Source organism: Gavia stellata, chromosome 18, assembly GCF_030936135.1.
Source record: "Gavia stellata isolate bGavSte3 chromosome 18, bGavSte3.hap2, whole genome shotgun sequence".
NCBI classification, from domain to species: Eukaryota; Metazoa; Chordata; class Aves; order Gaviiformes; family Gaviidae; genus Gavia; species Gavia stellata.
The window spans coordinates 5,809,767-5,821,418 of record NC_082611.1 but is presented as its reverse complement, the minus strand read 5'-3'; positions in this window follow the sequence as shown (position 1 = coordinate 5,821,418).

Genomic DNA, 11,652 nt, shown 5'->3' with positions numbered 1-11,652 from the left:
GCTCAGCTGCAGGTGCCGTGAAGTGGGATTTGCAGCTTAGGAGCCTTCGATGGACTGAACTCACTGCCACTGAGTAATTTTAACCCGATATTGGGCTAATAAGCCCTTGCCACCTGTGCACCTAAGGCAGGAGGAGCAGCAGGGGCACGTGTGCTCTGCCGGCTCGCTGCCTCCAGGAAGCCTTCCTGCACTATTTTTGCAGTGCTGACCTCATTGCTCGTATCAGCCTGCCCTTTTCCAGCTTCCTCTCCCTGATATCTGGCTTTTGCCCCGTATTTCCTTGTGCATTGAGCAATCACCTTAAGCCTCTCTCCACATTTCTAGGATTCTTGTTTATCATCCCGCGCGGCACGGGGCTCTGCCGGGGCCATGCCGGGGCCCTGCCTTCCTGTCCTGCCTGGCCAGTTCCTCTGTTTACCTATAATACAAATTATATTTGTTTGTTTGGGTTTTTTTAATGCAAAGTAACAACTTGGTACCAGGAGAGATGTTTTCTTTTCTCCTTTCTACTCATTTCTCCATGATCTCGGCCATCTTCTCCAGTTCTTACCACCTGCAAAGAGCGTTTCTTCTGCCCTCACCATGGGCAATGTCTAAAATTCCTGCTGCAAACAGAAATTCCCAGCTCGGGGAAGTCTGGAGTCTCCCAAAGCCTCTAACTGGTCCCATACGGGCCATTATTATTTGCAGGGAGGTAAAAACTTCGATCCCAATGGGACACAGAGGGGAAATGAAAATCCCTTTGCCACCCCCACCTCCCTGCGCTCCCCCACTGACCCCTCTCCCCTCCATGATCCCACACTCTTCCTTCACAAAGCAAATTCTTCCTGGATTATATTTTAATATCTGCAAAGCCTCAAGTTTGAAAGAAAAACAAATGTGAAACCAGCTCATGAATTTTCTCAATGTGAAAAAAAGAGAAACGGCCTCCATCGCTCCTGAGAGCCTCTATAGGAGCCTCCTGAATGGATTAGGGTGGGCAGAGCTGACAGCCAGGCACTCTGTTAGACCCTGGGATTGAGACATCAGGAGCTTAAACCGAAAAGACGTGACCGTCGCGCAGCGCAAGGGGAGAGCATGACAGCAGCCATCTTGGGAGCTTAGTCTCTCTTTCGCCACACATTTCTGATTCATATCTCTGGCTAGTTTGGGCATTTGTAATATATGCTCCCGGTAAAAGTGATGAGGTGGCACTGCAGGGTCTCAGGGCTGGGGTTGGCGCACCGGCAGGAGCACGGTCCTGCCTCCTGGGGAAAGGATGTCTGCAACAGCATCCCAACCTGCAGAGGCTGGGATCGAGCTGGGAAACAAAGTCTTGCTGTTCCCTGAGCTTTTCCCTTTTGCATTTGACCTAGTTTGGGCTTGGGGGAAGTGACAGCTTGTCTGTGCACGGCCCTCGGCGAGGGAAGCTCCAAGCCCTGGCTGGCCTCGGCTCAGCGCATGGGCTCTGGCAGCCCCTGCAAAGCACCGGTGTGTTTTTCTGTTTTGCAAAGGGATGGGGTTGTTACGAAAGGGAAGCAAGGTGAGAGATAACGATATAATATGGTTTCCTCTTCCCTCTCAGCTGCCAGTTTGAATCCAGCCCAGGTCGGTAGTGGAGGACGCCGTTGCCGCTGGGTGCCTGTCCAGCGGTGTGTGCAAACCACGCTGTCTGGCTGCCGTCCCACTTCCTACGGGGCAGGTGGCTGCATCCCCTCCGTGGGCTTGGCACGCTCCCTGCGCCCTGTTCCAGATGAGCAGCCAGTGACCAGCTTATTCCAGAATAAAAGTCATGTCATTCCGAGTGTAAAAACCAGGGTAACTATTCTTGAATAATGTCCTTTCTCCACCAGAGTGGACAGCCCATACCCAGGATGCTATTCCTAAATGGAGATAGCAGTTAATTCTGTAATTGGTCAACACTTGAAATAAACCCAAAAGAAATGCCCTGCTATCCTTAGACATGGTCTTTCAAGGTCAGGGACCCGGGGGACGAAAGAGACCCTCACAGGGCAAAGGACAGAGTCCGTTCTGCAGCAACAAGAGCAGCAATCGCTTTGTCGAGGACGCCTAGTCCCTTTCAAGAGTACAAAACGCGTCACCTCCACCCTTCCTGACGCAAACCTTTCTGAGCCATGGGGAACAGGAATAAGGAGTTTCCTCATTTTTTCTACCAGATTTTGATGATTATCACTGACCTAAGTTTTTCCCAGGTGGTATGCAGAAATACTGCACAATTCTCCACTACATCTTTGTTTCCCAGCCTACAGTACACTTGCTTGCTTCTTGGCTCATCTTGTTACAGCAGGACAGCAGGCAACGCAGGCTGTCCACGAGTCCCAGGGTACCTCACAAACTGGGACAGCTGCTCCCAGAGCACCCGGTGCAGTGGCTAGGCTGGGCCATTTTCTCCCCTCCCAGACAGGAAAATTAATTCCAAGAATTTTGCCTCTGTTTCCTCTTTTGTGTAAATAAAGCCAGGTCTGAAGAAAGGCTCTTGGACTCTCTGGGTGTTGGGAGCATCTTTCCACATCCCTTAGCTGGGGACTTCCCCACTGGGCTCTGTGTGTGGGACAGGCATAGGGGACCGGGGCAGGGACATCGGCTTGCAGTACACATGGGCCGTGCCTGGCCAGCAGGTCCTAATGTCACCTGGGCTTCCCAGGCACCCTGCTCATGCACACGTGACAGTAACTTCAAGAGGACTGTGCAAAACCTCAAATGAGTGACCAGCGCTGGGCATCTTGGTGTGAGGTTCCAGCACATGGAGGGAGCTAGAAACATGCGTGGGCTGGGGGGTTAGTCCTGGACTTAATATCATCTGGTGGTTTGTCTACGACCGACTGATCTGGGAAGAAATGTTCTCAACTCTCTTATTGCCACATGGATTTGTTCTGACTTGCCTATGTTTTAGGGTTTTAAATATTCTTTTCCCAAAGGGATCATCTGTTCTTGGTTAGCTACCACAAGGCCACCCCATGGCGCTGGTGGATTTCAATGGCTAGAAGGACTTGTCATAAAAGACTCTTAGCTCCCCAAAGGCTTTAAAAAAACCACATTTTTAATGACGTTTAAGAAGTGGATCTGAATGCTTCTGAACAACTCGATCCCAGAGCAGCTGGGCTGAAACCTATGGTTTCTGCGTGTGCCAGTATTGCAAGAGCAAATATTGACTTACAAGTATTGCATTTGCATCTATGAAGAATTCTTTCTCTCTTTTTTAAGCATCAGTCCTTTTCACCTGGAGCCTTTCTTCTGAATAAATCACTGTTGTAAATTCCAGTGTTTGTTAACATCCTTGTCCTCAGGGTGTGGGTGTGCTCTTATGGGCTTTCATGGAAACACAAAGAGAAGATCACCCTTGTTATACTGGGAGAGAGAACTGCAGATTTTCTGGTGAATGTTTGAAGTTTGGTTTCTCCGTTTTCAGTGGTTTCCATATCTGCTCATGGTTGAGCTCTGTGTAGCTAATTCCTCCTTCGTCTGCAGTTGGGCAAAATGCTTCCTATTTTCAAGAGACCTGAAAGCCAAGAGCCTTGGGTTGGGAGGGATGCAGAGTCCAAGCACACCCCTCACCTCCAGGAGAGCTGGAAGAAAACATCTCCGCCACAGATGTCCTCTGCCCACACCAGCGTGACAGTGCATCAGCAGAGCTCCTGAGGCTATTCTGCAGCACTAGTGGAGGCTGGAGCCAGGTTCACTTTGAGACTTGCACTTTGAACTGTGCCACAATCTTTTCACACCAATCTGAAGTGATTGTGCTGAGTGCCCAAACCCACCAGGCGTATTGCTTATAAGGCCAAGAGCTGTTCTGACAGGGAGGCTGCCGAGCAATTAAACTTGCCAAGTGCAAATTGTATTGCTGTGATCCTAAGTGCTGGGAGCACTTGTGGGGAGATGAAGGGTCGTACAGGTTTCTGTGAGACCAATGAATCAAACCCCTTTTGCATGAACAAGGCTGGTGGCTTCTTGCTGGTTGCTCTCACCAGAGGAAGATGTGTAGATGGGCAATGGAGGAATCCCCATCTGTTTGCATTCACAGGGAGATGAAATGCCTCCAGGAGTTACAGATCAGCTCCATCAGGGCCCACCCTAGAAGATGCTGCAATTCCGTGTCAGACCATATATATTAAGTGGCTTTCTCTGCCTATGAACCGTGCAGCCTGGATGAAGGCTTCCCAGAGGATGCTGTGGAGCAAGCAGTGCTCTGTAAGATGGATGAGGAGAAAGGGAAGGAAATGCTAATATTAAACTCTGTGCACACATCCCTGTTTACAACATGGGGAGTGGCATCACCTGCAGCAGAGCGGTGGAGTGAGAGGCAGCAGAGATGCTGCACTTTGCCTTGGAGGAGACAGTGGCACCCATAAGCAAACCCTTCTGCCCTGGAGGGGATGTGCTGGGGCCCTGCAGTGTTTCTGGGTCGCTGCAGTCTCAGAGGAGCTATTCAAGGGGAAAACCACATGCACATTCCTCAGCACAATGGAGCCCAGCGCCAGACCATGCTGTGGTCCAGGCGCATCCTCTGAGGACCAAGCCATACAGGAATACCTGAAAGAGGAAGACTATAGTTAAACTTCCAGTTCCCCCAGAGGTGGAAGACAATAAGCAGCCACCAAAAGGCATTTCCTGCCCATCTATTGTTCCCCTCCCTGGGTCCTGATCAAGCTTTGCACATGGTCTGCAAACAGACAGACCTTCTCATTATGGCACCGGGTGCAGAGCTCTTGCTGTCTGCATGAGCCTTGGGGCAGTCACTGAGCAGCTGGATGAAGGTGTTTCTTGCAAGTGTTTGCTGCTGGTGGCATTTCTCCATCTCACATTTGGTCTCACCAGGCTCATGAGCCGTCCCAGTCTCCCGCTCCTCTCCTGGGTGCCTGCACAGCTTCAATCCTGCTGGAGGCTGGTGCGGTGCAGAGGCTATTCCCTGCCCGCTTGCCTGCCGGAGCACGTGTAGCACATCTCCTCTCCAGGTTAGGGCACCCGACCTGTCCTCCATCTCTGCCTACCTTTATCTCATCCCGTTTCCTGGCCCCAGCTTTTCTCTCCTAATTAAATGGTAAAAACACGTGGGATCCAGGCCAGGCACGAATGGTTTCAGCAAAGCAATTAGCCCGACGATGTGAGTGAGGAACAATTAGCGTTGCTCTCTGGAATTCCGCCATTGTGCAGCTCATTGTATATTTTTGCCTTAAAAGGGGGCCAGCGTGCTGGGAGGAGAGCGAGGGCCCCCGTTCACAGAGCCGGGCTGACATTTGCACTATGTTAGTCATGCTACATGTCAACATTTTTGTGAGCTTTCCAAAAACAGAAATTCTAATGGGATGTTTTAATCCCATCTTCACCCCCGCACATCCCCCCCGCCCCGTCCTTTCCCCCTTTCAACTCCCACCTCCCTCCTCCTCCTCCCTGCCTCGCACAGCATTAATACCACCCTCTCTCGGCTTCGGCTCCCGGAAACCAGGCGAAGCCAGAGCAGCGAAATTCCTATTTAAACTAACATCACATGAAAAATGAACTGTTGCTTTTAATCCCCTTTGCAGGGGGGATGGGAAGGGAACAAACTACTTCCCAGGGGTGTGATGGGGAAGGGGCTTTTGGAGACCAGGGCAAGCTGGGGAAGTGGTGGGTGAACATTGCCTCACTCACTGATCTACCTTTGAAAAACCGCTCGGCAAATTCATCGGGACACCCCAGGGGCAAGGAAGAAGCCAAGAAGCTGTGAGGGCCCAGAGAGAAGCCAAGTTCCCTGGGGGCAGCCAACATTTGGAAATAGCCTTGGCAGGAGCGTATCGGGGCCAGGGTGACACACGTATCTGATCTGGATTGGATGCAGAGGGTGTGCGCAGGTGGCTGCGGGAGCTATTGCTGCTCTGGGGCGAGCTGCGGGCACTGAGATGCTCAGGTCTGGGCAGGGAGTTAAAAAGCCTTCCCGATCCTCTCCCTGGCTCCCTCTCCCCTGGAGGTTTTGGAGACCTGGAGCTTAGGTAGCTGTGGGCAGGAAAGGAGCAGCTGGTGTCCCATCGTGGGGGGGGGACCAGCTGCTGCATCAAATGTGGACCTTAAAGCAGGAGATTTAGGGAGTTATTGCGGCAGGTGCTGAGCTGGAGGGGAGCCCCGGGGGGAAGCAGCCACCTGGGCTCATCCCAGCTCCCCAGTGCAGCACCAGGGCTGTCCCCAGCAAGCAGGGTCCTGGCACTGCTCTTGCCCGTGGCTGCTGGAACAGCTGGGCACAGCTGGGCTCTGCCCTAGGCTGGGCTGAGGTGCAGTGTTTCGGGGCCAGACCTCACCTGCTCCCGCTTGCTGCCTCCCTCGGTTCTTGCCTCCACTCCCTTTGCACAGGACCCACAGCGGTGGCTGCCGAACAGCGCAGGGCTTGGCTGGGATGGGGTCTGGGAGCAGCCCCCCTTTATTTGCTGTTCCTTATACTCCAGTTCTGCTGTTGCTGGAGATGGGACCCTGGGTTCACTGGGCCTTTGTCCAGCCCAGTATGAGACTTGATTCCTGCCTCCTCCTTGGGGTAATCTCTAAGTGCTTCCCCTGACATCAGCTTCTGGCTCATCTTCAGAAAGGCAGTGGGGAGGGGGACAGCTCAGGACAGGAATGTGAAAAAATTTGGGGCCAGAAAGAATGAGAGGCCAGAAATTAAAGGCCAGGAACTGCAAGCTCCTCTGACCCCACCTCGGGCTGGAAGGAGCTTGGGACAGGCTGTCCATCTTTGCAGCAAACTGTGATCTCAGCTTGTGCTCTGGCCCTGCCTGTACAGACGGACACGTACGAGCTCCATGGACAGCCCATAAGGGAATCTCCCTAACAGGCAGCTGCCCAGGGGACAGGGACCATGGGATCTCTGCCAGAGGCATGCTGCCTCTTGGGAAACTGAGGCACAGTGAGCTGGGCACAGTCAGTGTGAGCCTGCTGCCACACTTGCCTCTGTCTGTCTGTCTGTCTGTCCACCCACCTGACCGCTGCTGAAGGCTCGGGATCTGCAATAGCTCGTGCAGTGCAGGGCCACGAGTCACTTAAGCTCTGCGTAATTAATTATTTTCTTTTACCACCCCAAACCCACACTGCCAGTGAAACCTAAGCAGTGTGCGAGAGCAAGCCTCCAGCCCAGGAGAGCTCTAAAGCTCCCTGGTTTGCTGTCAGGGTCAATACCAAGTAAGAGACCTGCAGCCGGAGACAGCCGGCATCCAGCCCAGCCCAGCATCCCTGGCCAGCAACAGCTTCCCCCTCCATGGCCTTGAGAAGAGGGGGGGCTCCGGCCTGCCAGCCAGGGGATTTTAGGGTGGGAGAGCCAGGTCTGTAAGGCCAGGTCTGCCCCAGGAGCTGCTGTTGGGAGGAGAGAGGTGCACAGGCTGCGGGAAAGTGGGGTTGGATCCAGCTGGTTTGCTAGTTCGGGTTCCCTTTCCCTCCTGTTTTTACCTTCGTTCCATGGTTTTAACATTAAAAATTCACTCCCCAAAGGGCGGAGTGGAAAGCTCCCCTCGCACTGCTGAAACTCCCCTGAGATCCACCTCAACCGCGAAGCCCCAAGAGAGGCATTAAATCATCGGCGGTCATCCCACCACCATCCCCTCTCCCCACATCTACCTCCCCTCCCCTGGGCTGAATAGGGAGCATGAGAAACCAGGCCGGGCGGGGATGGCCCCATGCCCCTCGCTTTCTTTCAGGATCAGCGCATCTACGGGGCCGCTTGTGTTCCCCAAGCCCCTCTCCCCTCGCAACACCGGGGGCTGTAATCTGGGGGCAGCAGGCTTGGAGATGGAGAAGAATGCAGGAGCAGGGAGGGGGGGACCGGGACCGTCCCCTCCCGCCACCGCCACCGCCAAAGCCCCAAATTCTTAGACCTGGAGGAGTCACCACCAAATTCCATTCAAATGACAGAAAAGAAATCAAATCCTTTTAAAGAGAGCCCACTTTCCCCGCAAGAATGCTCCCTCGGCCTTTTGTTGCAGGGCTTTGCTTGCTCCCGGCAGCTCGGAGGAAGCTGCTCCAATACATTAACCAGTTTAACTTGCTCGTGACCCCCTCTGCCCAGCGCACAATGCAGCTCTTCGCCCGCTTTTTTCTCCAGCTCCTTTTCAGGAGCTAAATCCCCCGCTGTTCCCCGCTCGCTGCCTCTCTCGCTCAACCTTTCTCAGGCCTCTGCTTCAGCCCCGAGAAAATAATAACGCTTTGCATTTGTATAGCCCCCCGGCCCCGTGGGATCTCCAAGTGCCCTGCACGGATCGCATCGTGCCCCCCCGCCCTGCCGAGGGGACCCGCAGGCCCCCGAGGTGGAGGGGGAAAGCGATGTAGACTCTGAGGCCACGGAGGGCGGATGGCTTTGCGGCAGGTCCCGGTGTAGAGTGGCGCCAGAGCTGGAGCACATCGGGGGACGATGGGGACGGGGACAGTTCAGCATCAGGAGATGCATCATGAGCACCTGCTGCGTGAGGTTTGGGTGCTGGATGGAGAGGCACCAGCGTGCTCCACTCTCCGCAGCCACCCCAATGGCACTGCCAGACCCTCTGCTACAAGGGCAGGAAGGTTTACATTCCCAGGGCGATGAAAAAAACCCGATAGATGAAAAAAATGAGCTCTCGCGCTGGCCCTGAATAGCAGAGCCCATCAGACAATGGGAAGTTAACCAAACCCGGGCTGGGAGCACAGAAGTCTGCCGCGGGGCGCTGCCATTTTCCTACCAGTAATTGATGCAAAGTCTCTTTTGTGCTCTCAGAAAATCCCAGAAAGAAAAAGCAGGGGGTGAGAGGGGGACTGCGGGCAGGATCCGGCTCCCCGGCTGCCCTCCTCCAACTTGTCCCTCGCACACCTCAGCCATGCGGTCGGAGCGGCGGCTGCCCAGCTGCGCGTCAGGGCCGAATCCCGTTAAATACCCACGACAATACGATGGCAGCAGAGTCGGCGCCTGACAGAGCTTTTAACCCCTGTCCGACGAAGCGCGTAAATCGTTCTGGGCGGACAATGCAGCTTTGCAGCCCCAGCGTGGCGTTTCTCTCGGATGACCTGAACACTTTATTACTGGGGATTTATTAACCATTTTTAGCAGCCCTGAGAACCTGGGAGCCTCTTAGGGACCACCTATCGAGCGCCGGGGTCAGGCTGCGAGCGGGGGCGATGTGGAGGGTTTAAACCAATTTAAACTGACCTAATACCGCGGTACGGCTGAAAGGGAGATGTCCCACGTGCAGCCTTGGCTCTGGGTTGGCGCAGGGCTGAATCCAGCCAGCTCCAGTGGAAAACCAGCTTCAGCGAGGTTATTTTGCACTGGGAGTGAGCTGGTGGGGTTCCTCTGCAAAGGGCGTATCCTTGAGATTTGGGGGACTTGGGCAGCGGGTTCTGGCTCAGACCCATCCCAGAGAGGAGAACACACCGCCACCCCGCAGCTGCAGCCGGGCTCACCCTGCAACATCTCAGCAGGGCAAGTTATGGGATCCCTTTTGGGGGAGGAAGTGAGACACCCCTCCTTGTCAAGCCCTGGCATCCCTCCTGCGGAGCAGACATGACCGTCCCTCTCCTCTGGCTCTTGTATTTACTGGGCACCCAAACTTTTCTGGCACTGGGGCCATCCTGGTTAGGGTTAGGCTCTTTGTACCCAGAAGAGTGGCTGAAAGCCAACGAGCGGGGCACAGGGCGTTCCTAAGAGCATCCTCCCCACGGCAGCCTCCTGCTCCCCGCCCCTTGGGTACCATCCTGTGCCCACTGAGGGGTAAGCAGGGTGACCGCTTACCCCGTCACCGTTTCCCCAAGGGGGACGGTGCCTCGCTGGGGACGCCCGCATGGCGGGTGAGGGCTGAGCCAGGAGGCCAGGCGCCTGGAGAGGAAGCCTGCAGGGACGCGGCCAGCAGCCGGCTGATCCCCGGGGAGTCTCGCTCCGGTGGGACAATGCCGCCAAAAGAACGGCTTCCCCTTGCCGCCCCAGCTCACTGACCCCAGGCAGGCGGGCTGAGCTGAGCGCCAGCCCCGGGAAGGGGGTTATGGGCAGCACCGGGGGGCCAGGAGAACCCTTGCGCCAGTGCTGGCAGCGGCACGGCGGCTCGGCAGACCCCGCCGCATCGCTCGGGGGCCGGCAGCACACAGAGCCCATATTGTCGCTCGCCCCGCGGTGCCAGCCGGGACCCCAACATCTGGCTGCGGCGCGTGTCCCCAGCCAGCGCCGAGGCTGCAGGAGCGGGAGAGCAGCTGGTCGGGGGAAAAGTGCCTTTCGTCCCCTTTTGGCTCCTGGAGAAAGGGGCTCTTTCTTCATTCAGGGTTTTGCCGATCGGGCTTTTCAGCTGCCTCTCGAGCCGCTGTTGCTGTGCCATCGGGTTGGAGACAAAGGGCGCCCGAAAAAAAAAGCAAATTGAGACTGGAAGGCTGGGCTCTGCAGCAATAGCGGGAAGTGGGGAGTGTGGGATTCGGTTCCTGTGTTTGTACAGTCTCACTGCTTTATTTTTTCTTTTATTACGGGAGGCTCTTTTGGCAGCACAGGTCTCTCCCCAGACACGGGCAGTGCCATGGAAAACCAAACCCCACAGCCTCCCGGAGCTTTTCTAGCCCAGGGCCATGGTTCAAGGGCTGACCAGGGGAATGTATAGCCTAAAATCAGGAGAAGGCAAACGCTGGGGCTTGTCTGAGGAAGCAACCTCCCTGCTTCGTCCTGCCTGGTATTATGGTATTGTTTATCCAGTGCCAGAGATGAATGGAGCACGTGACAGCAGGAAAAATGCAAGTTGGACAAGGTCCCTGCCCAAAAATGCAGCAGCCCCTGATTATGGCATTACATTGCAGCCCAGGCCCAAACCCAAATCCACCTCCCTGTAGCAGAACACACACTGGGAGAGAAAACCCCAAGAGGTCCCTGCCTGCAGAGAGGGAGGATAAGGGGGAAAAGAGGCCCTGGGTTTTGGCGTCAGTAAAATAGCAGGTTGGTGGCACATCCAGAACCAGGTTTCAACCCAGTTTTCCCTCCCAGCCACCACTTCTCCCACTGCCTGGCTGGAAAAAATGATGTCTCATTTAACAAGGCATCATTATCATGGTTAGCAATCACTGGGGGCAGCTTGCTTGTCATCTGTATAGTATTTCTTTTCAGGCAGCCCTGCACCGTGGGGCTGCCCGTCAGCACCGGCTCCAGAGCACAGCGCTGCACCCGGGACGAGGTTAGCCAGGTCTGTGAGTGTCTCCAGGTCTCCCCAAGCAGGGGTGGGATCCGACCCCCCAGTGCCCCGTTCCCAGATTTACCCCCCAGACTGGAGCTTGGTGGAAGTGAGAGGAGTGCTGTGGGTTTTTGGGGTTTGGGTTTTTTGGTTTTTTTTTTAATTATGCTTGGCCTCAGAAGAGGCTGATGGGAAACTGCCTGGAGTTTGGTCAGGCTGGTCGGCTTTCTGGTAACCTCTTGGACACGGCTGTGAGAAAACCTCTGTGCAGCGCTCTGGGAAATGACAGCTCAGGATGAGCGGGATGGGGAACGCGCCCGTTGGTGCCGATGAAGCAGCGAGCCATGCTCCCGGCATGCTGGGGGCTGCAGGGACCGGCGAACCCTCATCCTGCACCCTGCCCACCATCCCCGGGCAGCCTGCCTGCTCCCGGCCGTGGGCAAGGCAGGGCGAAGCACAGGCGGGAGGCGAGCCGGGGCCGGGCGGGGCAGGGGCCGGGCGGGCCGGGGCCAGGGGGCGGGCAGGACGCGTG